Below are 27363 nucleotides of genomic sequence, written 5' to 3'. Positions count from 1 at the left end.
CTGTCTTCCAAATTTCCTGGCATAGACAAGTGAGTGCTTCCAGTGCTTCCTCAGCTTGCTGAAGCATTTCAATAGGTATCCCATCCATCCCTGGAGCCTTGCTTTTGGCTAGTAGTTTCACTGCAGCGTGACCTTCCTCAGCACCTGTGGTTCTTGTTCATCTGCTACCTCCTGAAACGGTTGAAAGTTGACCAGTTCTTTTTGCACCGTGACTGTGTATTAGTTTCACCTTCTCTTAATGCTTCCTGCATCACTCAGTATTTTGCCTGCCTATAGAATCTTTCAAATGTGCAGTTGAGGCTTGAATTTTTTCTTGAGTTCTTTAAGTTTCAGCTGCCCTGATTATGCCCTTCCTTTTTGGTTTTCTAATTTGAGGTGCTTGCGCATTTTGTTATAATATTCAGCTCTGTCTTCTTGAGTTTCCATGTGAAATTTTCCACTCGTCTCCATCTCTTCACTCATCTCTTCTTTCCATTGGATTAGCCACTCTAAGATGAAGAACACGCTTCAGAGTCTCTTCTGACATCCACTTTGGTCTTTTCTTTCGTTCCTCTCTTTTTTGTGACCATTTGCCATGGCTCAATGGTCTCCTGCTGTTCGGGAGTCCCTCCGAGCACCTCTCCTTGGCCCAGGCTACATGTCAGTGGGGTCCTTGTGCTGTCTGCTTTTTCTCCTTGGAGGAGTGTCCGCATGGGGCAGATTCTAGAACACAGTTCATTTGGAGCCACTGGGGAATGAGCATGGGCGCCGGCCTGCTTGGTTGTAAAGCTTAACTCACTCCGAGCTTCTAATGTATTCTAGAGTGGGGTTTAGTTCCAAGCCCAATGAAGTATGCCAAGGTCATCTTCAGTCATATTTGTCAGTGTTCCTTATAGCTTAACTTCTCAGGATCTATGGAAAGGGGAGTAAATCTCTATCTTGGTCCCCAAGCCTGAATTTCTTTCCCAGGGAATTATCATTCACTATTGATTTATCTTTACCAGCCCCCATCCCTTACTCCCACACTTCAGAAAATGTGCGGTTTAAGTTCCACAGCTATGGGTTTAACTCCACCATGTTAATCATTCTTTGTGCTATGCCCTGGCCATGTGCTGCATCATCTTTGAGGACCCGTTCCACTCCCTTGCCTGAAGGGCAGCTAGAGATTACTGTGCCCTTCATCTTTCTAGCTACCCTAAGACTTGCAATAAGTACACCACCATGATGCAAGGCTGAAACAAATCATGAAATACCAAATGCAAAGAAATCACAATATGTTTTCCAAGTTGCTTCCAGTCACAAGTGCCAATTCATTTTAATGTTCATATGTTAAGTGTTTTTCATAGTTAAGTTCTTCTGCAATCATGGTGAATCACTAGTTTTTTGGGTTATCCAGGTCTAGTCTCACCCCTCATCTGTTAACTACAGATATGAGATTAGAAGACCTCTCTTGCCTTTCTGGACTCCCTGGGTGGTACAAAAATGTAACACACTAACTAGTTGCTAACAGAAAGGTTGGAGGTTTGATTCCATGCAGAGGCACTTAGGAGGAGAGGCCTGGTGATCTACTTTTGAAAAACCAGTCACTGAAAACACCATAGAGCACAGTTTACTTGGACACATATGGGATCAACCTGAGCCAGAATCAACTCAACTAGTAAAATGTCCCTCTTTGGTCTCAGAAAGATAGGAAAATCTGAGGGATAGAGTCACAGTCATTAGAATGAAGGGCAATAAAGAAGGCAACATGGCCCGGTACTGTGGCCTGTTTAAATACGCTGGGAGCTGGTTAAGTCCAATGAGGAGCTTGGCTGAGGAGGCAAATAAGTGCCAATCACTACAGGCAGGCCAGGGACCTGTAATCACTGTCCTTCCTAACTCACTTAAAGTCTTAGAATGGAAAGTGAACTAAGCGAGTTTAAAAGTACTCACTATGACCTTTGCTGAGAAATTAAGTTAAAGATAATAAAAAAAATCCTCTTTTGAGACTATTTCTAAAGAAAAGAGTAAAGTACTTTCTAAAGAAAAATAAGATTGTATAGCTGAAGGTAAGTAAAAATATAATGCTACAAAATCATAGAAACCTTGATTAATGGTGAAAAAGTCGTTCCTGCGGTTGTACACCAGGCGGCTGTGACTGGAGCTGACTCGATGGCACCTGACAACAACAACAGCCATTCCCTGAGGAATTTGGGTCTACAACACCCCCAAACGGTAGTTTTGGCCCCCTTAAGTGTTCCCTTGGAATGTTATTTGAGTTTGGGGAACCAAAAGAAGTCCGGAGGGGCGCGATCTGGGCTGTGGAGTGGATGTGGTAAGGCTTCCCGCGGAAATTCTCATAGAAAAGCTCTTGCTACTTTCAAAGAATGCAAAGGTGTGTTATCGTGATGTGGGAAAAATCCTGGGCCCGATTTTCCTGTTGTTGTTTTTCATACCACTACAATTTTCAATTTTCTGAAAACCTCCTAATAAGGCTCCATCCATGAGTATGCTCCATCCTTCGAGAAAGCCCATCAAGAGGACCCCTGTGGAATTGTAAGTATCAGTTTCCATAACCTTCTGAGCCGGCCTCTCTGCCTTGAATTGAACTGGCCAGCAAAGCCCATCAGAAAGCACTGATTTGATTGAACCTTAATCTTTTACCCAATGAGACTAGGACAAGTTATTGCTGAGAAAATGTTTCTGCGTGCATCCACAGATCACAGAGACATGCTTAAATACATTTGCTGAGAATAAACCCATGCAGGAACTGAAACTCTAGTAGCAATACTTTTTGACTGGTCCATATGTATGTGTACCATTAACTAGGGATATAAATAGCTGCAATTGTGTCCAGAGCTAAATAATGAACACTTTATGATCGTTAAGCTAAAAATAAAAATAAAGATCTCTAATTCTTTTCATGACTTTTTCCCAAGTTAAGATAAAACAATGCTGAGATGGAAGGCTTGTTCAATTCTTTTTCCCTGCTAAGTACAGTCCTGGAAGCTTTGAGGGTAGCTAGAATATTCATTTATGTATTTATCTTCATGTTGCAATTATAAATAAAATTGATAAAGCATGTGAGAAAAGTCTAGATGTAATATTTTAACTCAAAGAAAAATTAGAAGAGACTATTTTTATTTGATAAGCTATAGTCTCACTGAAAGAATATTTGAAAAAGAGATACTGTGTGGTTAACACCTTAGATCAAGTTACGTGAAATAATGTGCTTGTATGAAGTAGGATAGAGATAAACAAAATACAGCTTGCGTGCCAAAAATAGCTTAGTTTTTTCCAGCCCTGCTTTCCATCTGTCAAAATAAGGTAGATAGCATTCCATCAGATACCAGCAATGTGTACACAGAGGGACGGATCCAATCATCTTCTGGTGGACTTAGTTTCACTATAAATAATGATAGTCAACGATCAATGAGCAGAATTCAGATAAATACATATGTGTAATGGACGTTGCCCATTGTCATTGACCCATTTTTCTTCTTTTAATAAAGACTAAAGTCAGAATACTTTTGCATCCTTAGTGTACATGCCTGACATTCTGAGTAAACGTTCCTTGGCCTTGGACCGAAATATCCCTTTGGTCGGAACCCCCACCATTCTTTATTTGAACATCAGGGAGTCAAGCCTGCACGATCTCTCTCGTGCATTGGCCCCCACAGCACGGCATTATCTTAATAAGTGGGGCAAGAATACCGTGCAGTCTTATAACTCTTCCCTTCTCACCATCTTCTTTTGGCCCGATAAGTTCTTACTGGCAATGAGCACTTTCTTTCCTACTGGCAGATGCTTTGCACGACAGCCCTTCTTGTTTCTCTCAGAACGCCTTCAGGGAAAGGATCATGTTTGAGGGGGGTTCAAAAATAGTTTGTGGAAAAATTCCATTACCTTTCCATTTTCCCATGAATTGTTTGAAGCCCTCTCCTATTAGGCATCAGTTGAGTCCCATGGTAAGTGCTAAATTAAACGTGGCTCCAGAATTTACACTCTTACTCTAGAATGTCAAGGCTGAAGTCACCTGGTGAGTGGAAGCCTCTTGTCTAACAGAACGGGTCCTGCAGTGGAACATCGTGCCCTGTCCCTTCCCAACGGTTGCCCATAGTGGAAAAGGAGAGCTGACCTCCAGACCTCTTCATAGCCAAGTAGGCAGACTTATACCAGTTATCCTTTAAAGACCTTGCTTGTCATAATAGTACCATAGACAGCAAATACATACAGGTGGTCCAAGAAAATAGTTGACGGTGAATGAGAAATTCACTAGAATTAGATGGAAATTTCTTTTAAATTAATTTATGCAATAGTCTAAGGGGGATTTTCCCCATTTAATTAAAGTGTAATCTTACAATACATTTGTGGTAAGAGCAAACATGTTTTCCCAGTTTTATGCCTTCTCCCTTTAATAAACACCTGCTCTGTGGCAGCAACTGTGTTTGTTAAAGATAAAAAGTGCATGAGGAAAGGGTCCCGACCTCCAGGAGCTCACAGTCCTCTATGTGATGGCTTGGGTACTACTGAGATGTGCTGAGTGTTAGGCATGAAAACATGGTCAGAGGTCACTGAGGAGGACGACTTTGATAAGGGAAGGAAGGGGGGCCTATGAGCTGTTTCCCAAAGAGGCTGCCTTTCTTATCTGGGCCGTGCGGGATGAATGGGACTTCTCCACCTGTGTGGGGGAAGGGGAAGACTCTGAGGTGCTCTCCCAGGCCGGACATCCTTCCCTAGGTGCAGTCATGGCTACCTGCCTCAACGGGGTTCTCCGGATGGCTTAGAACAACTTGATCAAATGAGCATACAGTACAATTCAATGAAGTCACAGAATTTTAAATTCACTCTAATAGAAACATTTCTTTAAAAAAACCTTAATAAAGATATTCTATTGTCAAGCCCTAGGAAAATGAGAAATCATTACAAATGGTACAAAAACCCAGGGTATATCAAATAAAAGGTGTAAAACTGACCTCTATTCCCGATGGAATGCTTATGTGAGTTTGGCATTATACAATAACCTACTAAAGGATCTCTTTTCCATTTTAATATTTATAGTGTCCTAGATTGAATATATTTAGCTCATATGGAATTAAAGTCGAGCATTATTATTCAATGATTCTGAGGGATATGGTCTTTCACATATATGCTACCTTTAAGGCAATACAGTCTAATAGTTTAAGAAGACATTATATTCTGGACAGCCATTCTACCAAAAACACATTCTGAATTATTTAAATTGAATTTTGATTAAAGTTAAAATAAAATCTTCTCCAATAAGGCATGCGAGGTTCTTCGAACTTCTGCAAATGAGATTTCTGTAATCTGATTCTGGTTCATGCAGTAAAGTCATGCAATGAATATGCCATGAAGCTTTGGTACCGTGGCCATCTCTGGAACACTTTTTAACTCGCTAGCCCCTTGTTCTTGAACTCTAAAAACGAAGGAGAAAATGGTACCAACGATTCCCCTTGAATTTTGAACACCAGGTATTGTCTTGAACACCAGGTATTGTATAGTTGGAGAAAAGTTAATTCCAGTCTAATGCCTACTTATGCAGTGATGTGAGAGGTAGAGAGAGGTGCGGTATGTCAGGTTATTTGGATTTAAAACCAGACCTACCTGTTCATTAGCTATGCGACTTGGAGCAAGTCACTAACGTTTTATGGAGGGATTCATCTGCACACTTGTTAAAAATATAAATAATCTACCTGGCTAGATTATTATGAAGGACAAACAAAATGTAGAAACCCAAGGCAAAACAAAACCCCCCACATTTAAAATGCCAAGTGTGCTGGTGGGATATGAACCCAAAGCAAGACCTCCTGGTTGCCAGACGACCATATCATCCAGGCTGCTTGAATTTTGTTGTGGGCTTAAGATGTTTTAAAAAGCTACAGAAAACTACAGAATATAATAACCACATATCCACTTTCCACAATTTAGGTTTGTTTGTTTTATTCAACCCCCCCCCGCCCCCCACCAATCCAAAACAAAACAAAAAGATTTTCCAAATTGTAGCCTAGGTCAAAATGAATGCCTTTGGCTCTGTGAGGATTTAGCACTTGAGTTGGACAATTGAAACTTGTCCGTAACTTAGAAACTGAGGAAGAGGAGAGAACTCCAGAGAGGCAGGACCTGAGTCCCTTCTAGGGGAGGTCGGGTCCAGGGAAGGGCAAGACAGCCAGGACCCAGGAGATAATGAGATGTGTGAGGCAGCAGGAGGCCGCGCCGCCTGGCTCAGGCAGAGAGCAGCTGCTACAGCTGCTAGTGGGGCTTGCCAACTGCTGGCCTGCAGGAATGCAGGCGTGGGGCTGCCCAAGCCTCCCTTGCTTCCCGAGAGCTGGGCATCAGACTGATATGCCATCTCCTGACTTTTAAATATTGGCGACCAGTTTGTTGTTGTTGCTAAGTGCAATCCAACCAGACACCTCAGCAGGCTCAGTTGTTATCTGGGATAATCTGTTAAAAGACCCTGAATGGCGGGACGAGCCCCCCAGGGCTTAGGGCCTGAGACCGCATGCAACGTTCAACTGCCGCTTAGGGGGTTGGGTGAGGAGCAAGCACATTCTCCACAGATGCCCAGCTGGACAGGAGTCCAGCCTTCTCTTTCCTGCCATACAAGGGGACCTCAAAAAAGTTTGTGGAAAATTTTCATTAATGTTTAGTTCCATTTTTTCCATGACTCGATTGAAGCTTCCTCCTAGTCCTCTTAATTTGATGTGGAGGAATTTAAATATAAATCCTGTGGGGGCTTGGTTGTGTGTCCCCGGTGTGTGTGTCCCCGGTCAGCATCAGGATGGACAATGTAAAGGAAAGAGGGCTGCAAGGGACACACAGCAGGTCCCTGAGTGGTGTTACCCTTATGTCCTTGGGATTCAGCGGCGTATGCCTCTGGTGTTTCGTGGAGTATTGGAAAAACATTCAAATCGACTCTCAGTTCTCTGGAAACCATTCCAGTTCAGTTCCCTAAGCTGCAAATGTTATTAAATGCCCTTGAGGCGTTTACCCATGAACTGCTGGGACACTGGCAGTGGCTGTTGAGCAAGCTGATGCTGAGAAGTCAATTCAGGAGGGTGAACGATGGGGGATGGGGGGACAGCGCAGGTAACTTATTAGCCTGCACCTCCCAGCGGCACCGCACATGGCCACAGACGCACTCGTCACATCAGACTTCAGACAGCTATGGGGCGGGAGCTTCCTTCCACAGAACTCGGCAAGTGACACCGGGCATCAACACAGGAAAACGCCGACACAAAATGCTTCCTTAGTCCTTGGTCCACTTGGGACAGGGCACCATGAATCGGGAAGCCTGGTAGTTTGACTGTTAACTGTGACTGCAGCAGTTCGAAGCCACCAGCAAGGCTCTGCGCCCTGGGAACGTCTAGAGCAGGGGTCACCATACTGTCTGTGAAGGGGCCAAGCTGTAAATGCTTTGGCTTTTAAGGAATACACTGCTTCCATTTCAAGTGCTCAAAGATGCAGCCATAAGCATCCCATAAATGAAAGCATGGCTGTGCTCCGATAAACATTTATGACCCTGACATTTGAGTTTCCTGTATATGTTCCCCCCCCCCTCTCTCTCTCACACACACACACACAACTACTTTTCTTTCATTTATTTCCCCCAACCATTCTTAGCTCATAGGCAATACAGAAACAGCGAGCAAGCCTGATTTAGTCCCTGGTCTGCAGTGATGGCCAAACGGGAGCGAACAGCGTTCCTTGGTTAATTATATTGTCAGGCCTATGCGAGGATGTCACTGGATTATGTCACTTAATGAGGACAGCCGACCTATGAGATGTTACTATCTCCATTGTACACGGGAGAACAGTGAGGCTTGGAGGAGTCATACACATGCCTACGTCTAGGCAGCCAGTAAATGAAGGCGCCAGGACCTGAAGCCGAGCAGACTGGCTGTGGGGCCCAGACGGCACTCGGAGGGTCACAGATGCACACAGTAGTTCTCAGACCTGGCTGAACGGGGCGTCAGAACCTGACTGGAGACATGAAATACAGGGCCCGGGCAGCCCTAGTTTACTTACTAAATCAAAATGGGAGCGATGGAAACACAGTTCTCTCTGTGTGAAACCAAATCGAAAGTCCACAAATGCTTCCGGGGGATGCTTAAGCCATGGTCATCAAGTCAATTCTGCCTCACCGTTGACCTCTGTCAGACAGGGCAGAACAGCCCCTTTGAGTTTCCGAGGCAGAATATTTTCATGGGTGCAGGCAGCCTCATCTTCCTCCCTCTGGGCAGCTGGTGACCTTCACGCACCACACCGTCAAGGCTTCTTGGGGGTTGACTGGGGGCTACTGTACCTACCTTGGCATTTTGCTTTGTGGTGAGAAGCAATAAGGGGCATGGTCCTTTTGCATATACATCCTCAGTATCTTGACTATGGACCATCCTGCTGTTTTCCTCTCTTACTATCCTCGCCACCCAGGCAGTTTCTTTAAAGGCATCAGATGACACTCAGGCCCACCAGTCGCGAAGCCCCAGATGTTGGCCAGCGCCATATTTGTGGAGACCCTGTGAGGCGTAGCTAGGCATGGGCCAACACTGGTTCAGACTGGTTGCCTAAACCACACGACCAGGAACAAGAACAGCAGAAAGTGGCAAAGATGACCAGAACAGGCAGGACTGAGCACAGACGACCTTGAAATCGTACATTTAACAGAATGAGCATAGATGTGGAAAAGTGTTTTTCTGTATGCCTGCCGTCAGTCGCAGGGGTTAGAATCCCCCCCCCCCTCATCCCCCATGGCTCGAGGGCAGTGGTTCTCAACCTCCCTGATGCCGTGGCCCTTGGATACAGTTCCTCATGTGGTGAACCCCAACCATCAAGTTATTTTCATTGCTATTTCATCACTGTCATTTTGCTACTGTGATGAATCGGGTGACCCCTGTGAAAAGGTCGTTCGATCCCTCAAGGGGTCAGGAGGTTGAGAAGCACTGTTCCCTTGCTGGGTTTCACCAATAGAAGCCACCGAGGATGGCAACCTGCCCAGAGAGCCTACTTCTCCCTCGGAGCACACATGTAGACTGCAGCTTGGGCCTGAGGGGAAACGCTCTTGCCCTCCCAACAGTCCAGCCTGGAGCTGGTTTTCAAGCTGGGTTCAGGGCCGGTCACGTCTCCCAGAACTAGTGTGCGCAAGAAGCCTCGGTTGGCAGTGTTCCCATGAGCACAGACACCAGTGCGGGCTTACTTGAATCCTGTGACTGCCCCGCTCCGTTCAGTCTTCCCCATCAGATCCACTCTGCTGCCTGATCATACCCTGCCTCCTTCCTTCCACCTTTCCCTTTTGACGACCTCTGTAGCCATATGCCTGCCTCTGCCTTTGCTGACACGGGCTCACTTACACGCGTTTCAGATGCTTCATGTGGATCCAGGACTCTGAACCGCGGCAGCTGAAGTTTCCCACCCGCTGGGTGGAGTCGAGCGCTTCCTGCATATGAGACCCTCAGGAAGCCCGGAGCTAGCAAGTCGAAAGACTACCTGGAACATAACCATATATCTAAAGAGCAGACAGAACCTATGTGTAATGGACTGAGGCCCATTCTAATGAACATCTGTAGCCACTAGCAAGAAGCTTCGACAATGGCACTCGTGGAGACAAAGGACAGTGCAAACCTCGTAAAAGCAGGACAAACCCACCACAGCTACATGCCTTTACTCGCTGGGAGGTTAGCTTAATCAGATAAATAGCTTTGCTGTCTTGCTTTAATTTTCTGTGGGCTACCCCAGTAACTTCAGTGGGAGGAATACAAAACAAAATGTTACTAACATTTGATCTTTAAGTTCTTAAAGCACTAGGAGCCCAGGGTCTGGAGTGTGTGAAAGCTGTACATGTGTGATAAGCTAAAGTAGAAAAACAGTCAAATATGATAGCTACAATTAATAGCTGTTGCATTAATCAGAGAAAATGGAAATCAAGGGGGAGGTGTTAGTGATCAGGATGCACCAGATCACCCTTAGCAACAACGGAAAAACCCAAGAGTGTGGTCCAAAGCGAATCCTCCAGTAACAAACAATGCACGACAAAATGACAGCCCATCCACAGTCAGATGCAATGCAACTGCTCTAAGGGATCTACAAGGCGGCACGGCACAGCCACGTGTTTTCTCACAGGAAACATGACTTTGATACACACCTGGTGGTTTCATTAGTTTGGCTCATGTATTCGGTGTATTTCCTTTGTCTTGTTTTTCAAGCATATTTTAAGGCATAGAAGTCACCGCTTACTTTCACTTGTATTAAGTGTGCAACTCGATGATGATCAGGCAACTTCTGGACCTGTGCAGCCATCACCACTTTTGGAACATTTTTATGATCCCACGAAGAGCCCCCTAAGTCCATTTACAAGCGACCCTGCCTCCCCTCCCCGACGTCAACCACTCATCTGCTTTTCGGCCTCTTCAGATGTGCCCTCTGCAGACAGGGCCTATCCATGGAATCACATGTGCGCATCTTTTGCTTCGGGTTTCCTGCACTTAACTTAATGATGTTTGAGGATGGTTCACTGTGCATCTGCGGGTCATTCCTTTTCACTGTTGAATCATATTCTATTGTGTGGATACACGACATTATTTATTCATTCACCAACAGATGGGCCTTTGCACTGTGTATGCTTATTGTTTTTAAAAATACGGCTCCGTACATTTGCCCCTGAGTATTGGTGTGGACATGTATTTTCATTTCTCTTGAGTAGAATAAGTAGGCTGTGTTGATGCAATGCTTACGTGCTGGACCGCTCACTGAAAGCTCCAGCCCCTCCCCAGGAGAGGAGACCTGGTAATCTGCTGCCTTAGATTACAGCCGAGCAACTCCACCGGGCACTTCCATTCTGCCTGTGGGTCACTGGGAGTCAGAATGGACCCAACGGCACACAACAACAAGATGGGCCTGGGTCATCATATAGCAGGATGAACTCGATATCAGTTTATCTGGATTTTTGGTGGTGGTTTTTGTCAAGGTGTGGTTAAAATCCCCGAGAGGTACCAATGGCTAAGTGCTGGACTATTCACTGAAAGACCAGGAGCTCTCACCCGCTCAAAGACACCTCAGAAGGCCTAGGGACCTACATCAAAGGATCACAGCTACTGGAAATCCACCGAAAGGAGCAAGTCTACTCTCCGACAACCAAGAGTGTCACATCACTTGGAGCTGATGTCACAGCAGCTGGGTCGGTTTGTTTGTTACGCTGAGGTTAGGGTTATGTTTCAAAGTGCTAACATGTTTTTCACACAGTTGACTTAATCCAAAGAAATCCACACAATTTTACATTTTCACCAGCAGTGAATGAAGGTTCTGGTCTTTCTACATCCTGGCTACCAGTTGGTGTGGTCTTGATTTCAGGCATCCTAATCTGCAGCCTGACCTACCACGGTGGCTTGATGTTGCTGGAAGCTAAGCCATCAGCATTTCAAGCATGAACAGGGTCACCCAGGGTAGACGAGTTCCTCCAGAGCATCCAGACAGAGATGGGCAGGGAGGAAGGCCCTGGCCAGCAACTTTGTTAGAAAATGGCCCGTGGACACTTGCTGAAAAGCAGCAGGGCATTGTTTCTAAAGCTCCTGGAAAAACTGCACTCTCTTTTTGAATCTCATAAAGATGACTGATTTTATTTACTGGCCCTACTAGAGAAAGAGGCCATAAACTTTGTCTCTTCAAGACCTAAAACATAATAAGCAAACTCATTGGTGGTAAGGCTGTTCTAACTCATGGCATCCCTGTGAATTACCAGGGAGAACTAACGGATGATAGAGTTTTCTTGGCTTTTTAAAAAATTTGAATTTTAACATTTTTATTGATATAGAATTCACCCTTTATACAATCCAATGATTTAAACAGATTAAAAAGGGTTGTTGAATCATCACCAGGATTACTTCTTAGATAATTTTCTTTTTTTACTTATTATTATTAACTTCCCACTTCCCTCCAACCTCCCCTGCCATAACCCTTAGAAACTGTTAATCCAGTCTCTATAGACTTATCTCTCTTAGATTTCATATAAAGAAAAATAAACAAGGACAAAAAACCAACAACAATATTGTGATAGCTACCACATATAATCGTGTATAAGCCAAGTTTTTCGGCACATTTTTAATGCAGTTTTGTGGTAAAATTAGGTGCCTCAGCTGATACGAGGGTTGGCTTATACTTGAGTTTATACGGTACATAATTTCCTGTCAACTTGAAAAATCAGTGTAGGGGTGGAATCCAGCCTGTCAATCAGGTCACAGCCTGATGATGCCTCCTTGTGGGCGTGGCCTTCTCACAATGATTTTGGGAACATCCTCTCTCACTCTGCTTCTCCTTCCTGTTGAAGAGACATACTGGGAGAGCTGGAGGAGCCACCTGGAGACCTCACCAGTGCTGAGATGCTTCGACTGCCACTGGATCCACAAGACTTTTCACTCACCTGCCTGTGATCTTGCATTTTACATCATTGCATGTGACTGCATGAGTCTGAAGAAGGATCTTTGGACTAGTATTGGACTTCTGGGCTAATATCCGACTTATGGACTTGTCTGGCCTGGGCTGGGATGTTTTCTTAATATAAATTACTCTTTGATATAAAACTCCTTCTTATACATGTATGCATGTCCCTGGATTTGTTTCTCTAGTCAAACCAGCCTAACGTGAACATAAAGCAGACAAAAACCTCAATTGAAAAGAAAGCAGAACTAGGGGATGGACAACAGAAAAGTGGGTGAAGGGAGACATCAGACAGGGCAAGATATAATAAAATAATAATTTATAAATTATCAAGGGTTCATGAGGGAGAGGGAAGGAGAAGGGAGGGGAAAATGAGGAGCTGATGTCAGGGGCTTAGGTGGAGAGCAAATGTTTTGAGAATGATGAGGGCAATGAATGTACAAATATGCTGTACACAACTGATGTATGTATGGATTGCGATGAGTTGGATGAGCCCCTAATAAAACAATTTTTAAAAGAAAACAAAAAAAACCCACTAGAATAAACTTGAAATGGTTCAAAAGAGAGAATGCATGGTAAGGTGTTAAATGAATCTGTTTTTCCATGAACTTGCTGAAGCCCTCTCATAGTGCTGAAAGGTGAGTCCCTCAGGTTGTAAGCTACTCAAAATACAATCAGGGAAGAACTGCCCCAGGTAGAGGCGACGGTAATAACATGGACACAGTAAAATTCTCAGGACCCTTGTTGATGTGGCACAATTCAAAAGGAGAAAAAAAAGCTGCACACATGCGTTAATAATAGAATGTGAAATATGAGTGTAAATCTACAAAATCTGTAAGTCATCAAAAATGAAATGTATGAAGATTGATATGCTGGGCATCTGTGAACTGAAATTAACTTGGTCATTTTGAAACAGACAGTCATCAAATGGTCTATCAGATCAATCTATGATATGGTCTACTAGGCCTAGAACGGCAAGCTTGAGAGGGATAAGGTGACACTCACTATCAATAAGAATGTTTCAGGATCTCTCGTGAGGCATAAAGCTGTCAGTGATCAGGTCGTATCTATAGGCCTACAAGGAAGACCACTTCATATGACCATTATCTAAACCTTCACCCCAACCGAGAATGCCAAAGGAAAAGAAACTGAAGACTTTTATCAGCTTTTGCGGTCTGAAATTGATCAAATATGCCACCAAGATTCATTGATAACTACTGGTGATTGGAATGCAAATGTTGGAAATCAAGAAGGAAAATATGAAAAATATAGCCTTAGTGACAAAAGCAACTCCAGGGATTACAGGGCAGAATTTTGTAAGACCAAGATTACTCATTGCAAATACCCTTTGTCAGCAACAGAAATGGCAACCATAAACATGGATCTTGCAATACAGAAGTCACAGGAATCAATCAACTGTGCCTGTGGAAAGAGACAAGGGAGGAGCTCAATATCATCTGTTAAAACAAGTCCAGGAGCCAACTTTGCAATAGACCATCACCCGATCATAGGCATGTTCAAGTTGATGTTGATGAAAATTAAAACAAGTCCATGAGAGTCCTTGACACTGAATATATCCCACCAGAATTTTGTTGTTTAAAAGGGCTATATTTGATGTACTGAACACTAAAGACTGAAGACCAGTGACTTGACATTATGGACTCCAAGTAAAGAAAACTGTGTCATTTAAAGAGGCAGGAATAAAACAACAGAACCAAGTTAATGGCAGAAGAGATGCTGAAACTTGTTGAGCTTAAACCATTTCAGAAGGTAGATTATGACCAAAAAAAAAAAAAAAACCAATACTGTTAATGGGGAAGTCAAAGCTACACTGAGGCACTGACAAAAGTCAGAGGAAATGACAGATTACCAAATGAGATGTTTTAACAAATAGATGAACTGCTGGAAGCATTCATTCACCGATGCCAAGAAATATGGAAAACAGCTACCTGGCTAATTGACTAGGAGACTCATATTTCTATCCATTGTAGAGAAAGGGGAGCTGTCAGAATGTGGAAATTATTGAACAATATCATTGTGATCACTTGCAAGCAAAATAAGCAGAAGATAATTAAATGGTTCCAAGAATACAGACATGGAAATGCCTGGAATTTAATTCAGATTCAGAAGAGGAAATGTAACATCCTCAGATAGCTCTCAGCTCAATGCAGGGAATACCTGTGTTTTATTGACCATGCAAATAGCTTTGTGGAGAGTAGGTATTCCGGAATTCTTAACTGTGCTCACGTGGAGCATGCAGAGACGGGGTAGTTGTTTGAACAGAATTAGGGGATATTTTGTTGTTTAAAATCAAGAAAATGTGTTGGGGGTTGTATCGATATATTTATTTTCAACATATTTCTTTTCTTTGGACAGACAATCCATGCTCATCACAGCAGCACGGAAGCAATCAAACGATGTATGTCAGAGGTCTAATCTGTTGCAAAAGACCTTTCAGGGATTGAAAAGCAAAAGTGTTGCTTTTAGGACTAAGGGACACTTGCCTTAAGCCCAGGTATTTTCAACCCTTCACATACATGTGACAGCTGGACAATGAAGAAAGACGGCCACAGAGAATGGATGCCTTTGAACTATGGTATTGGTGAAGACCATTGAACATGTCTTGCACTGCCATAAATATGAACAAATCTGCCTTGGGAGAAGTACAAGTATAATTTCCTTAGAAGTGAGGCGTACTTTGGCCATGTTAGAAGAGGCCAGTCCCTGGAGAAGGACAGCATGCTTGGTAAAGCAGAAGATCAATGAAAAAGAGACCTTCGATGAGGTGGATCGATACCCTGGCTGCCACGTTGATGTCAAACATGGAAGAAAAGGTGAGGAAGGTGCAGGAAGTGGGCGGCGTTTCTTTCTAGTGTCTATGGGTACACAGAGTCACTATGAGCTGGAACCGACTGGATGGTACCTAACCACAACAGGTATGATGTGGTGTCTCATGTTTGTAATTTTAATGTCCTTAATGGATAACTGTGCACAGCTTTTCATGTGGCTAGTATCCATCTATGTATCTTCTTTGGTATATGTCTGTTCAAAATTTGTACCCAGTTTTCATAGGATTGTTTGTTCTCTTATTGTTGACTTATAAGGGTTCTTTATATATTATGAACGCAAGTCGCCAACTAGCAAGTTTATCCATGTACTGGAGCGCTAATTTAAATCAAACTTTCATTTGAAAGCTTTGAAACTAAAATGGGCATTCTCAAAGTACAGTCTGAGGCTTAAGCACTTTTTCAAGGGGTTCAAACACTCAAAGCTATTTTTACAAATATATTAAGACACCGTTGACCCCCTCCTTCTCATTCTTTTAATTATTGAAGCCTCTACAATTATCCGAACATAATCCTAAAATATTTCTAGCCTCTTTCAGCTAGGTACTTATGCGAAGCTGTCTTTTCTTTATACGTCAACAAAAATTATATGAGACTACAAATCTCTACTGAACAAAGTATTAAGTAGATTTACAAAAATAAAACATGGCAATATTCTGTTGTGTTTTTTTGCATAAAATATTCATTGGAAACATGTAGGAGAACTTAATGTTATTTTAAAGTTATGTTTTAAAAATCTCAATCGATACAGCTCAGATACATGAAAACTCCTTGGGCTCTCCCACAATCCTTGAGTGTCGAGGAACCCTACACCCTGGGCTTAAGAAGCGGTGCAGTTGCACGCTGAGCAGACACCATGGGGCGGGGCGGGGCGGGGCGGGGCAAAGACCCTGAGGGAACATTTCCATATGCCAGAGTCAATAAACGATGCCAACTTCCTCCTGGAATCCAGGTGGAAGGGCACCACACAAGAGAGGGACACAGCTGTCTAAGGAGAGGTTCGGCAGTCATCTGTCATCTGGCCCCCTGAAAGAGGACGGGAGCTTGTGGGGGAGTAGATTTTGCTGATGTGAAGGATACACGGAGCAGACTCTGATTAATCCCAGGTGTTTAACATCTGTTTCTCTCTTTCAGATTCCAAAAGCATTTTTTTGTTGTTGTTGTTTAAAAGGCTTTGAGGCCTTTGCCATCACAGGCTGAGGAAGAAAATGAAGAACATCCAAAACGCAAATCCAAATGCATGGCCATCGGTTTGATTTTGGCTCCTGGAGACTCCATAGGGCAGAGTACAACTGCCCTGTGAATTTCCAAGACGGGAAATTTTTACAGGGGCAGAAAGCCTCGCCTTTCTACTGCAGAGCGGCTGGTGGTTTTGAACTGCTGACCTTGCGGTTAGCTGCCCAAGGGGCAATCGCTATGCCACCCCAGGACTCCCAATGACAAGAAGTAAGCAACTGAGAAAGCGTGTACAATAAATATCTGGAAAGTGGGATGATATTTTGATTGAAAACCTGTTAAACTCCAGATATTACACGCATTTTAAATAAACTGCCTCAAGGATGCTGTCCCTCTTTGGGTTTCCCTCCCACCTACGATAATGCTGTTCATCTGCTTCCTTATATGTCGCTATCAGAAGATGGCCACTAAGGTATCTGAAAGGTAAACAATAAACCTTAATTCACACGCGACTCTGCCAATGATTTTCTTCTGCTAAAACTCAAGTGACAATTGAAAAACAGTGGTACCCAGTGCTGTCAAGCCAGAGTAGAACTGGCCCCATAAGGCTGTCCAGGCTGTGATCTGGGCAGAAGCAGTCTGCCTGATTTCTCTGCCACAGAGCCGCTGGTGGTTTGAACCTCCATTTTTTTTTTCCAGTTAGCAGTTGAGCACTTGGCTCCTGTACTGGAGCAGAACTGCAACTCCACAGGATTTTTCAAGGTTGTAACCTTTCAGAAGCAGACTGCCAGGCTTTTCTTCCGTGGGACTTGTAGGGTTAAAAACATGATCTAATATGGAGGTTAGGCATTCTGCTTCATTGAGATGTCTTATATAATCCATATAATTTTATAGCCTACCATCTGAAATGTTTACTAGGGAAGAGCAGAGAAGGTAGAAACTCGCCTTGTATTTTCCTGCAATTCCATCCAACAAGGGCTTATTGCTCCAGTACAGTGTGCCTATCAGCTTCTTAGATGCTACAGGAATACAGAGACATTTCAGACAACTCTTGGGAGTTCATGGACTAGAGTGGATGAGACAAGACCCAGGGTATATACGTGTGTGTGTGTGTGTGTGTGTGAGAGAGAGAGCGAGAGCGAGAGCGAGAGCGAGAGCGAGAGAGAGAGAGAGAGAGAGAGAGAGAGAGAGAGAGGAAAGGAAGGAGGGGCCCGTGCAAGCAGGACTGAAAATGTGAGGTAAAACGAGTACTTGGGGACGAGAACAAATAACGTGAACCAGAACATTCTTCAGACAAACGTTAGAAGGAATACTAAAAAGGATAAAAAACTAAATAGCTCGAGAAGAAGCTTTATTTCCTCTCTCAACTTTGCCCTCCACTCAGTCCAACGTGGATACTCCGCATTAGGAAGTACGCATTAAACTCCAAATATTTCTTAAACCTCTGCTCTCAAATGAATTCCGACCTCTGGCTGACCTCTGTTTGCTATCATCAACCTTTAGCTTAGAACAGGTAGAGAATCGCACGGAAAGAGTCTTGATTGCACAGTGGTTATGCCCTTGGTTGCCGAGCGTCAAGGTCAGTGGTCACAGCTTGGCTGCTCCTCAGGACGTCTAGCCTTGGAAACCCGGCAGGGCAGGTTAACTCTGTGCTAGAAGGTAGCTGGGAGCTGGGATCAACACAATAGCAACAGGGGTTTTTTTGTTGTTATTTTTAAATGGTCGCATACCATGTTTTGTTTTCACACATATGTTTCAATTCTCCATCTAGACCATCAACTGCTTGAGGATATGGGCTGTGTATTATGCAACACTGTGTATTCCCACAGCGCCTGGCAGGCTTTCAGTAAACATTGGATAGTTGGCTCAGGTAGCATCCGATTTAACAGCAGACACAGTCTGACTGTTGCAGAATTACGATAAGCTCTTAGTTTAAAAAGGCACAGAAAAATCAGCATAGGAGAAACACCAGCCAAGTGTAAGTATGGTGACGTTTAGGAATAGTGAAGAGTCTGGTGACAGGGAGACTGAATCAGAACCTGAATGGAAACTGGAAACAAAGAGGAGGAAGGGCGGCAGAGGTAGTTTGAATGAGGCATTGATAAGACTTGGAGACTGACTTGCCATAAAGAACAAAGGGGAGAGAGGACTCCCTAGCAGCTCTAAGGTTATGAAGCCGAGTGTCTGAGAAACGTGGTGCTTCTCATGAAGAACACTGTGGGTGTACAGAAGCACCATCAAGTGTGCAAGGGGATCTGGAGACCACATTTTCACCTCGTGAGCCTTCGGACATCCGCAAAATAGATGCACAGCCATGTTCCAGAGGCAGAGGACACCGAGAGTGGACTGGGAATGGGAACTGGGGAGAGAGAGCACGGTGTTGATTTGGGGAAATAAGCATATATTGCATGGTGACTGAATGTAGTAAAGGGATTTAGTGGACCAAAAAAAAGGAAAAGGCAAGATAGTCATGAATCTCAAATGGGTTGAAAGAATGTGAACCAGAGAAAGAATGTGTCTCCCTTTGAGAAAGCAGAGGAATACGCTTTGTAACAGAGACAGTGAAAAGTGCTGGTGGCTCAGCAGTCAGGTGCTTAGCTGCTATGCAAGCCCAAAGGTCGCTAGTTCAACTCCATCAATTGCTCTGTAGGAGAATGTGGCAGTGGGCTTCCAGTCAGATGACCGCATTAGAAACTCGATGGGGCCCTTCCGCTCTGTCCTGCAGAGTCATTATGAGTCTGGGTTGACTCAGAAGCAATTTGGAGGACGGGGGCAGACAACAGCCATTTCAATGCACAGAAAGAAGTAGGCGATTGTGCAGTGGTGGGATTCAAAGAGTTTAACAAATGGCTTGCTGCCCTGATGGCTGTTTAAAGTATAAAGAGATAATATATTGAAAGGTAGATTATTATTTCATATAGTTAACAAATAAGAACATAAGAAAGGTAAACATTTTAAAAGAGTAAAGCATGTGAATTTGTGATTTCCAGTCACCCAGCCATTCACCTTAGAGAGAACCTTGATTACAGGACCATTTTGACAACCATTTTGCCAAACTCAACAAAAAAAATTAGTTATCAGCTTTGTGGAACTGGTGCAAACTGGCTGGATCCCACCCCTGCTATTTATCAAATGTGCTGGATAGTAAAAACTTCCCGGGGGAAAGGAATTTTAGTTCAAAGATTTTACAACAGACCGACATAAACAACATGTGATCTGGCATTCCAAGCCCAGAGACGTCTACTTCATCTCGTCAGCCCTAGCAAGCAGTCAAACTCAAAAGAAGGTACTGAACACCATTGTGAAAAACATTTTCCTATGTCAGAAAGCATGAGGCAGCAGCACTACATTGGGAATTACAGAAAAAAGGAAATATGAGACATTTTACAGAAAAGCCAGGATTCCTATTCTATGGCTGGAGAACCACAGAAATATTCTTCACTCTTAAAAAAAATTTCAAAAGATTCGAAGCTTCAAGAGATAATATGACATGTGGGAAAATATTTGGACTCTTTAGTCAAACAGTATGGGTTACAATCGCAGTTCTGCCACTTTACGGCTATGTGGCTCTGTAAATAACGACGTAATGGGCATGATAGTATTTGAACCATAGGACTCTCTTAAGCAATAGCTGAGGTATCCCGTGTGATAGGACCTAACGTAGAGAAGAATAGGCACACACACCACTTCATTTTCCTTCTTATTTCAGGAAACTGCGGGAAAAAATGAAGGGGGACAGATCTCTTGGAGTTGAGATTCCAGCACCTCATTTCCATTTTAATCAAGTATTTCTTCTTTCTGCTGAATTAAGTATTAAGAAATTATAGCCTAAGCTAGAACATCATGAATAAAACCAAAGCCATTAATCTTTATTGGGGCAGACTAGCAACCATGAAGATGTTAATGAAACACCTGCTATCTTCCTGGCTCACCCAGGTCTTCCTCAGCTAAAACCAATTAACCAGGGCGAACCCACGCATACCAGAGGACAGCTGTGTACTCCATAGGGTTTTCGATGGGTGATCTTTTGTTAAAAGGTAAAAAGAACAAGAGGCTGTTAGGTCTTCCTTCCCAGAAAGGGTGAACTCAAACCTCAAACCTCATCTTTGATTCAGAGCTGAGTTTGTTAATCATTTGCATCACCCGGGGAATGCTCTTTCTGGATAAGTGAAATTGGGATCCAGTCCACCCCAACCCCAGGATTTGAGAGAATCCTGCTACCAACCCATTGTTCTGGGTAGAGGTTTGACACCTTGGTGGCGAGTGACAGATTAAACAGCAGTCTACAAAACGCTGGGTCTCCTTATAGAAAAGTGTACCTGATACCCATGTATCAGGAAGTATGAGGTAATGTTTGCCAGCGCAATTCATTATGAAACAATAGAAAACCATATCTCAAAAGGTTGCTAGAAAAAGAAAATATTTCATCTCTCCAGAACTTTGTTTTTAGAAATTTACACATAATAATTTTATAGATTCTGTAGGAGCATAATCTTTTCTCTGCTGAAAATGATGCAAATACTCATTCAGAAAACACTCATTCCCATCATCTTCTAATGAATTACATATAATTTGTGAATATTAAAACGTGACTAATTTTGAAATAATTAGAGCTCTTCTGAAGAGAAAATTTCAGTATCTCTTCTGTACTAGTAATAAATTTACTAAAGCTTCAGGAAAAATGTCACTAAATAAAGTACATAAAAACATGATATTAATAAAAACAACCCTCTTGGAAAATGGAATGAAGGTAAGGTACTTAAGAGCAGCTCATGTAGACGATAATTTTGCTTTCTTTTTTATTTTTTTGGTTTGATATTTTGGATCTTTATTTACTATTATTTTTTAAACATTTTGTTAGGGACTCATACCACTCTTATCACAATCCATGCATACATCAATTGTATAAAGCACATCTGTACATTCTTTGCCCACATCATTTTCAAAGCATTTGCTCTCCACTTAAGCCCTTTGCATCAGGTCCTTTTTTTTTTTAATCTTGCTTTCTTATATAGTCTTAATTTAAACTGAGTTTAAGCATCCGGCCAGTCCTAGGGGTACAAATGGTTCACTGTAACCAAAGGTTCGATGTTCAGTTCCACCCGAGACGTCTTTGAAGGCCTGGCAGCTCACTTGTGCGAATCCCGCTACTGAAAGTCCTGTGGGGCACTGCTTTGCTCCGACACGCAAGAGGTCACCCTTAGCAGGGGCCAAGTCGGCAGCAACTAGTTTTTGGCTTAACACCTGACATTTAACTGTGTTAAACACTGTGTCAATTTGCTCCTTTGGCCAAGGATGTTCACGGTATATTCATAAATAGTTTTACACAGAAGTTCACTGAAGAATAGATTGTGTTCAGAGACCTATAATCCACAGCATATGTTAGTAAAGTTTAGATTAAAACCATTATATTTTCCTAAAATCTAATTAAAAGAGAAAAATTCCTTAAGCTCTACCACACTGTAGTTAATGAAACCTTTACATATAAGAAAATTATTACTTTAAACTTTTACTAAAAACTTTTTCCTTACCATGCACCCTGTGACATTCTAGGCCTTATTAAACAGAGATAAAAATCTAATGTATAATTCAGTAGGTTTAAAAAAAAATTTTATTGGGGTCTCTTATAGCTCTTATAACAATTCATACATCCATTGTCTTAAGCACATTTGTGCATTTGCTGCCATCATCCTTTTGAAAACATTTTCTTTCTACTTGAGCCCTTTATACCAGGTCCTCATTTCCCCCCTTCCTCACCCTCCCACCCTTGTGATCCCTTGATAAATTATAAATTATTATTATTTTCATATCTTACACCATCTGCTGTCTCCTTTCACCCATGTTCCTGTTGTTTAACACCCAGTGTGTGTGTGGGGAGGTGTGGTGTGGTGTGTGTGTGGGGTATACATTAATCATTGTGATTGATTCCCCTTTCTCACCCCACCTTCCCCCTACCCTCATGGTGTCACTACTCCCATTACTGTTCCTGAGGGGTTTATCTGTCCTGAATTCTCTGTGTTGAGAGCTCTTATCTGTACTAGTGTACAGGCTCTGGTCTAGCTGGATTTGTAAAGTAGAATGGGGGCATGGTAAATGGGGGGAAGAAGCATTAACTACAGTATTGTATGTTTCTTTTGTGCTACACTGCACCCTGGCTGAGTCGCCCCTTCCTTGTGATCCTTCTGTGAGGGGATGTCCAATTGTCTACAGATGGGGCTTTGGGTCTCCACTCTGCCCCACCTTGTATGCATCGATATGGGTGTTTACAATTTACACATAGATACTTTTCCTTTCATTGTATTTCAATTTTGTTATTGTCATCTTTAGATCATACAGGTTTCTTCCATGTGGACTTAGTTGACACCTCACTTAGATGGCTGCTTGTTTGAATACAAACTTTAAGACCCCAGACACTATTTTTTTTTTATAGCCGGGGACCACCTGCTTTCTACACCACAAGGTGCTGCAGCACCCAAATCTTCAGTGATCTCTTCACAAAGATGAGTATCAAGAAGGAAGCAGCAATGGGCTTGATTGGCTAATCCCTAATACCTGTTTTCCCTCTGGACTTGCAATTATGTGATTCAGTAATATCTGTATTGCTGAAGTCAGTTTGAGTTGTATTAAAAAAAAAGTCAAAGCATCCTAGATAATAGAATATTCTATGTAACATGCAAACCCTTTGCTTAAGCAAATTACTGTCTTTCTTTCATTTAAGCTTGTATGTTCAGTTTTAACCACACAGTAGGATAATCACAAGTTTGAGGGTAATGTGGAAAAACAGGAGCACCTAATTATGCTTTAAGTCTTAGTCCTAAATTCAACAGATCATTTGGTTTCCTAAGCTCACATTATAGTTTAGCAACAGTTCAAAGTAAGAAAAAGCTCCTCAGCAAATTCCCAAAATTAAACATAGATTTCTGAAAATAAGCTCTCCTAATGTAAGCTACCAGGGGCGTTAGTGATGCAAGGATTTAACACTTAGTCCCTGAATAGTCGGTGGTCTGAACCCATGAGCCGCCCCATGGGACGAAGATTGTGGCGGTCTGCTTAAACATCAGCTTTGGAAAACATACGAGTAGTATTACTTCATTCAACTGGGTCACCATGACTCCGAACGTACGGCACGGCAGTGAGTGAGTTAGCATCTGTGTGTCTATATTGTAATATAAGCTAAATCTAATGTGTAAAATTCATAAGTGTGCCTGGTGGCCATATGGCCTCGAAGATCATTTTGTGTTTTATTCTCAGTATCACCTAAAAGATGTCTTAGGTCCTGTTCACCAGGGTAATTTTCATCCTTTGAGGAGTATTCCAATTTCTGGAACAAATTAATCACCATTAATAGTATTCTATGAGAAATATAGTGCTCTAAACTGATAACTGGAAGCAACATTTTTGAAGAGAGTCATAATACCCTAATGAAATTAAGGTCTCAATCAACATCGGATGACTTTCATAATCATTAAAAATTTCTGTCCTAAAATACAAAGAGTAAATAAACAAAATAAATAAATAAAGCTACCATAACTACTGACAAATATTTTGCACGTTAAATGTAAGGAGAAAGTAGATTTAGAAACTGTTTGAAGTAAATGACCCAAATTTAATAAGTCAAAAAGGACTGCTACTGGGTTTCCAGTTGATACCTGCACGGGTCTATTCCAAGCAAAGTGTTTGTAAATAAGTTTCTGCAATCAGTGGATGGCTGCAGACAAGCTCCTTCAATCATACACTTGTGTTAGTCTTTTTTAGGGTGCCTAAGACAAAAAGGTCTACTGAAACAGTGGCTTCCAAAGAGAGTTGCTTGGCTAGTTAGATTCTAGGCAGAGAGGCTCAGAAGGTAGTGGTGGTGGTTGTCTTTTGAGGGAATTTCAAAGCAAACATTTAGATCAGTATTTTTGAAGAATAGAGGGGGTTAGTTATGAAGGAGTTTTAAGAAAATTGAAAACTGCACTGGAGAGAAAAGACCAGAAAAGTTACACCAGGGAATCCCATCTCCCCCGCCCCCTGCTGCATTACAACAATATACCTGCACATTCTTCAAGAGTAGCAAGGGCTGTCCTTGAGAATTTTGTTGCAAAACCTTGCCCTTCTGTCCTATATGTCCTATATTTACCTTTCAGGCTTCTTTCTGTTTCCCAAACTCAAAGAACATTTACCAGGAACATAATCTGAGTCCCTTGATGATGCCCAAACTCCTATTTTGATATGATACCAATCAAAGAATGCAGATATTTCAGGAAAGGTTTATAGAAATGGAAACATACTTTTCAGAAATGGGTAGACCTAGGTGGAAGCTATGCCAAGGGCACAAAGCTTCACATTTGGATAATTTTTGTTGAATGGAGGTATCATAGGTAGGTTTATTGTGCCAACCTAGCCAATAAGAACATGTGAGATTAACAAGGTCACAGTTTGATTGAAGGGCAAAGAGATAGATATATGGCTTAGTGAGCCTCGCCTTTCTGGCTCTTGCTCTCTGGTGACCTGTCAAGTGTGCGGCTGTCTTAGCTAGTACTCTCAACATGCAAGCTACACTACCTGTGGGACACCCAACCCGTGGACCATGTCGCTATAGCTTGAGGTTCCTTTGAGACCTGCTTCTCCACACTGCTGGTGTATACATCACTTGAGCTGGGGACTGTTGGACCCTGTCACCTGGCTGACTGTTGGTGACTCACCCTGCTGTTTGCTGCCTGTGCCTGGACTGCCTGCATTGCTCTACAGAAGACTCAACTGTCTGCTTCCTTTACCTTGGACGCAGCAGCCCTCTTGAGTTGAAGAACTGCCAGTAAATTAACTGTTTCGCGGAAGTGAGTTGAACTGAATGCTCCATGCTGCTGTGTGGACTAATTAGCTGTTATATTCCTTTGTGCTGTATCAATCTATCAAATCATAAGTGTCCTGGTTTTGTTTCTCTAGAGAACCCTGTCTAACACAGAAGGTTTCCAAGGTTTGATAGCAAAACTTTTGGACGTAACCTTGAATTATGGGGGGAAAAATGGCATTGACCACTACCCACGATCCATTCCCTAAAATATTATTCTTCCACAGAAAAGTTTGGTTTCTGTCCTGTAAAATTAGAGGCCTAACTTCAAGCATTCTGGCTACCATATCCCTATGTTCATTTTCTGCACACTAATTTTTGGCAAGACACTAGAAAAATCAATGATTTTAAAAATTAAATAAGATGGGCATTACAGCTAATTACATCTGCCATTTTATGAAATTATATAATGAAAATATTTACAAGAGCAATGCCATTGTCAATAAATCACACTTAAAATGACAACGTCTAGACATTGAGTTCCTAACTACAGATGTGTTTTTTAGAATACTAATATTTATGGAACTTGTTTGGTTTCTAAACAAAAAATGGCAAATCAACCTTCATGAAATGATAGGACAAATTTCAATGATTACATGGTAATGGCATTTTTAAATACTTACAATGAAAATTATGTTTTTTAAAAAATTATAATCCTTATCTCTTAAAGATACATATTGATCCTTATGGATTGATGGATACTTGGGATATGCTTTAAAGTAGTCCAATGGTGCAGAAAAGTGAATTTGTGGTAACTCACCTATATTGAAGCTGGGTGATGGCTATATGAATGTTCATGATGCTATTTTATCTCTGAAGGGGCTTGCAAAATGGAATTAGAAGAGAGTGGAGTGTTTTCATGAATGTTTTGAAATTCCTTTGTACATTTGTCTAATTAATTTTTTTCCTATAATACGGCTCAAAAATTTTTAAGTAGAACATTTTAAAGTAGAATGGCTTGGTGAATTTTTTGCTTTTCAAGTCAGATACAGCATAATTACCCTGGAAAACTGGTTTAATTTGTTAATCTCTTATTTGTGAAATAGCTTACATGCATAGGATTTATTCCCTATGAGTTTCAAGCTCATTGGTTTTTTTGGTAAGCTTACACAGTTGTGCAGGCATCAGAATACCAATTTAATTTTAAATCAGGAGAATTTTTGTTGTTGTTGTTGGTTCTGGGAGAATATTTATTTTGCTGTTGCTGTGAAACAAGGTACCACTTAAAATAACAGCACAGCGGCTTGGCCAGGCTTTAGAACCGTGCCTATTTTTCCTTTGCTTGAAATAGCAGTAAGCCTAAAAAGCTAGAATCTATCAGCAACTAGATTTTGTGACTAAACTGTTTTCCCCTCCATCTTTACTGACATGCTTCCTCCTTGCCAGGCTATGGGTAAGATATACACATTATGTTTGCCTACTCCTGGCCGACTGCCAGTGCGCACCACAGTGGGCAAAGTGAGGTCTGAATTGACCCTTCTGTGTTTCTAAGGCTGGACCCAGGACAGCTCGGGTGGAGGGCTCTACCCCGCCCCCTCCAGGTCTCCTCTGGAATATCTGAGTGAGATTTATCTTTCCCACTTCTGAGGAAATGGAAATGGAGGAGGAGTGGGGGTAGTGTGGTGGGAGGGAGAATACATTAAACAATCTGCCTGAATAGGATGCTACTCTCAAAGGTAAGCAGATGCTGTGCCATTCCACCACAAAATCTACCCGCAGCTTTGAGAAGACCCGGAGTAAGTTGGCACCTGTCTGGCAAGGTCTTCCGAGACCCTGTCTCAGTTCTGTGTTACTCCAGTGTCAGCTGGAGGAGCCAGCATTTAGGCTCTCAATATCAACTTGTCAGTTGTAATTTTTAAGTTGATTTTTCTAATGAAATGCTATGGGCTTTTCATATGGGTGAAAAGAGAACTTAGTACCGAAATCATTTATTTTGGACTCTTACAGTTTATAAAACTAAATATACTATTAATGTCCCTTAACATTAAAAAAGGAACCTCAGAAAAATAATTTTTGGAGGTTTAGGGATACTACAAATAAAATCCATAAAGGTTCCAATCAGTGACAATGCTCACATTTCCTTATTTTCAGCATTGAAAATTTAAT

The 27363-nt window shown here is 42.2% G+C and overlaps 1 protein-coding gene across 2 annotated transcripts in view; it reads right to left on the bottom strand.

Moving 5' to 3' along the window:
- Window positions 1–27363, bottom strand: part of NR3C2 (nuclear receptor subfamily 3 group C member 2) — a 376709-nt gene that overhangs the window by 143425 nt on the left and 205921 nt on the right. The window lies entirely within an intron of this gene.

Source organism: Tenrec ecaudatus, chromosome 3 (genome assembly GCF_050624435.1).
Source record: "Tenrec ecaudatus isolate mTenEca1 chromosome 3, mTenEca1.hap1, whole genome shotgun sequence".
NCBI lineage: Eukaryota > Metazoa > Chordata > Mammalia > Afrosoricida > Tenrecidae > Tenrec > Tenrec ecaudatus.
This window is presented reverse-complemented; position numbering and strand designations above follow the sequence as displayed.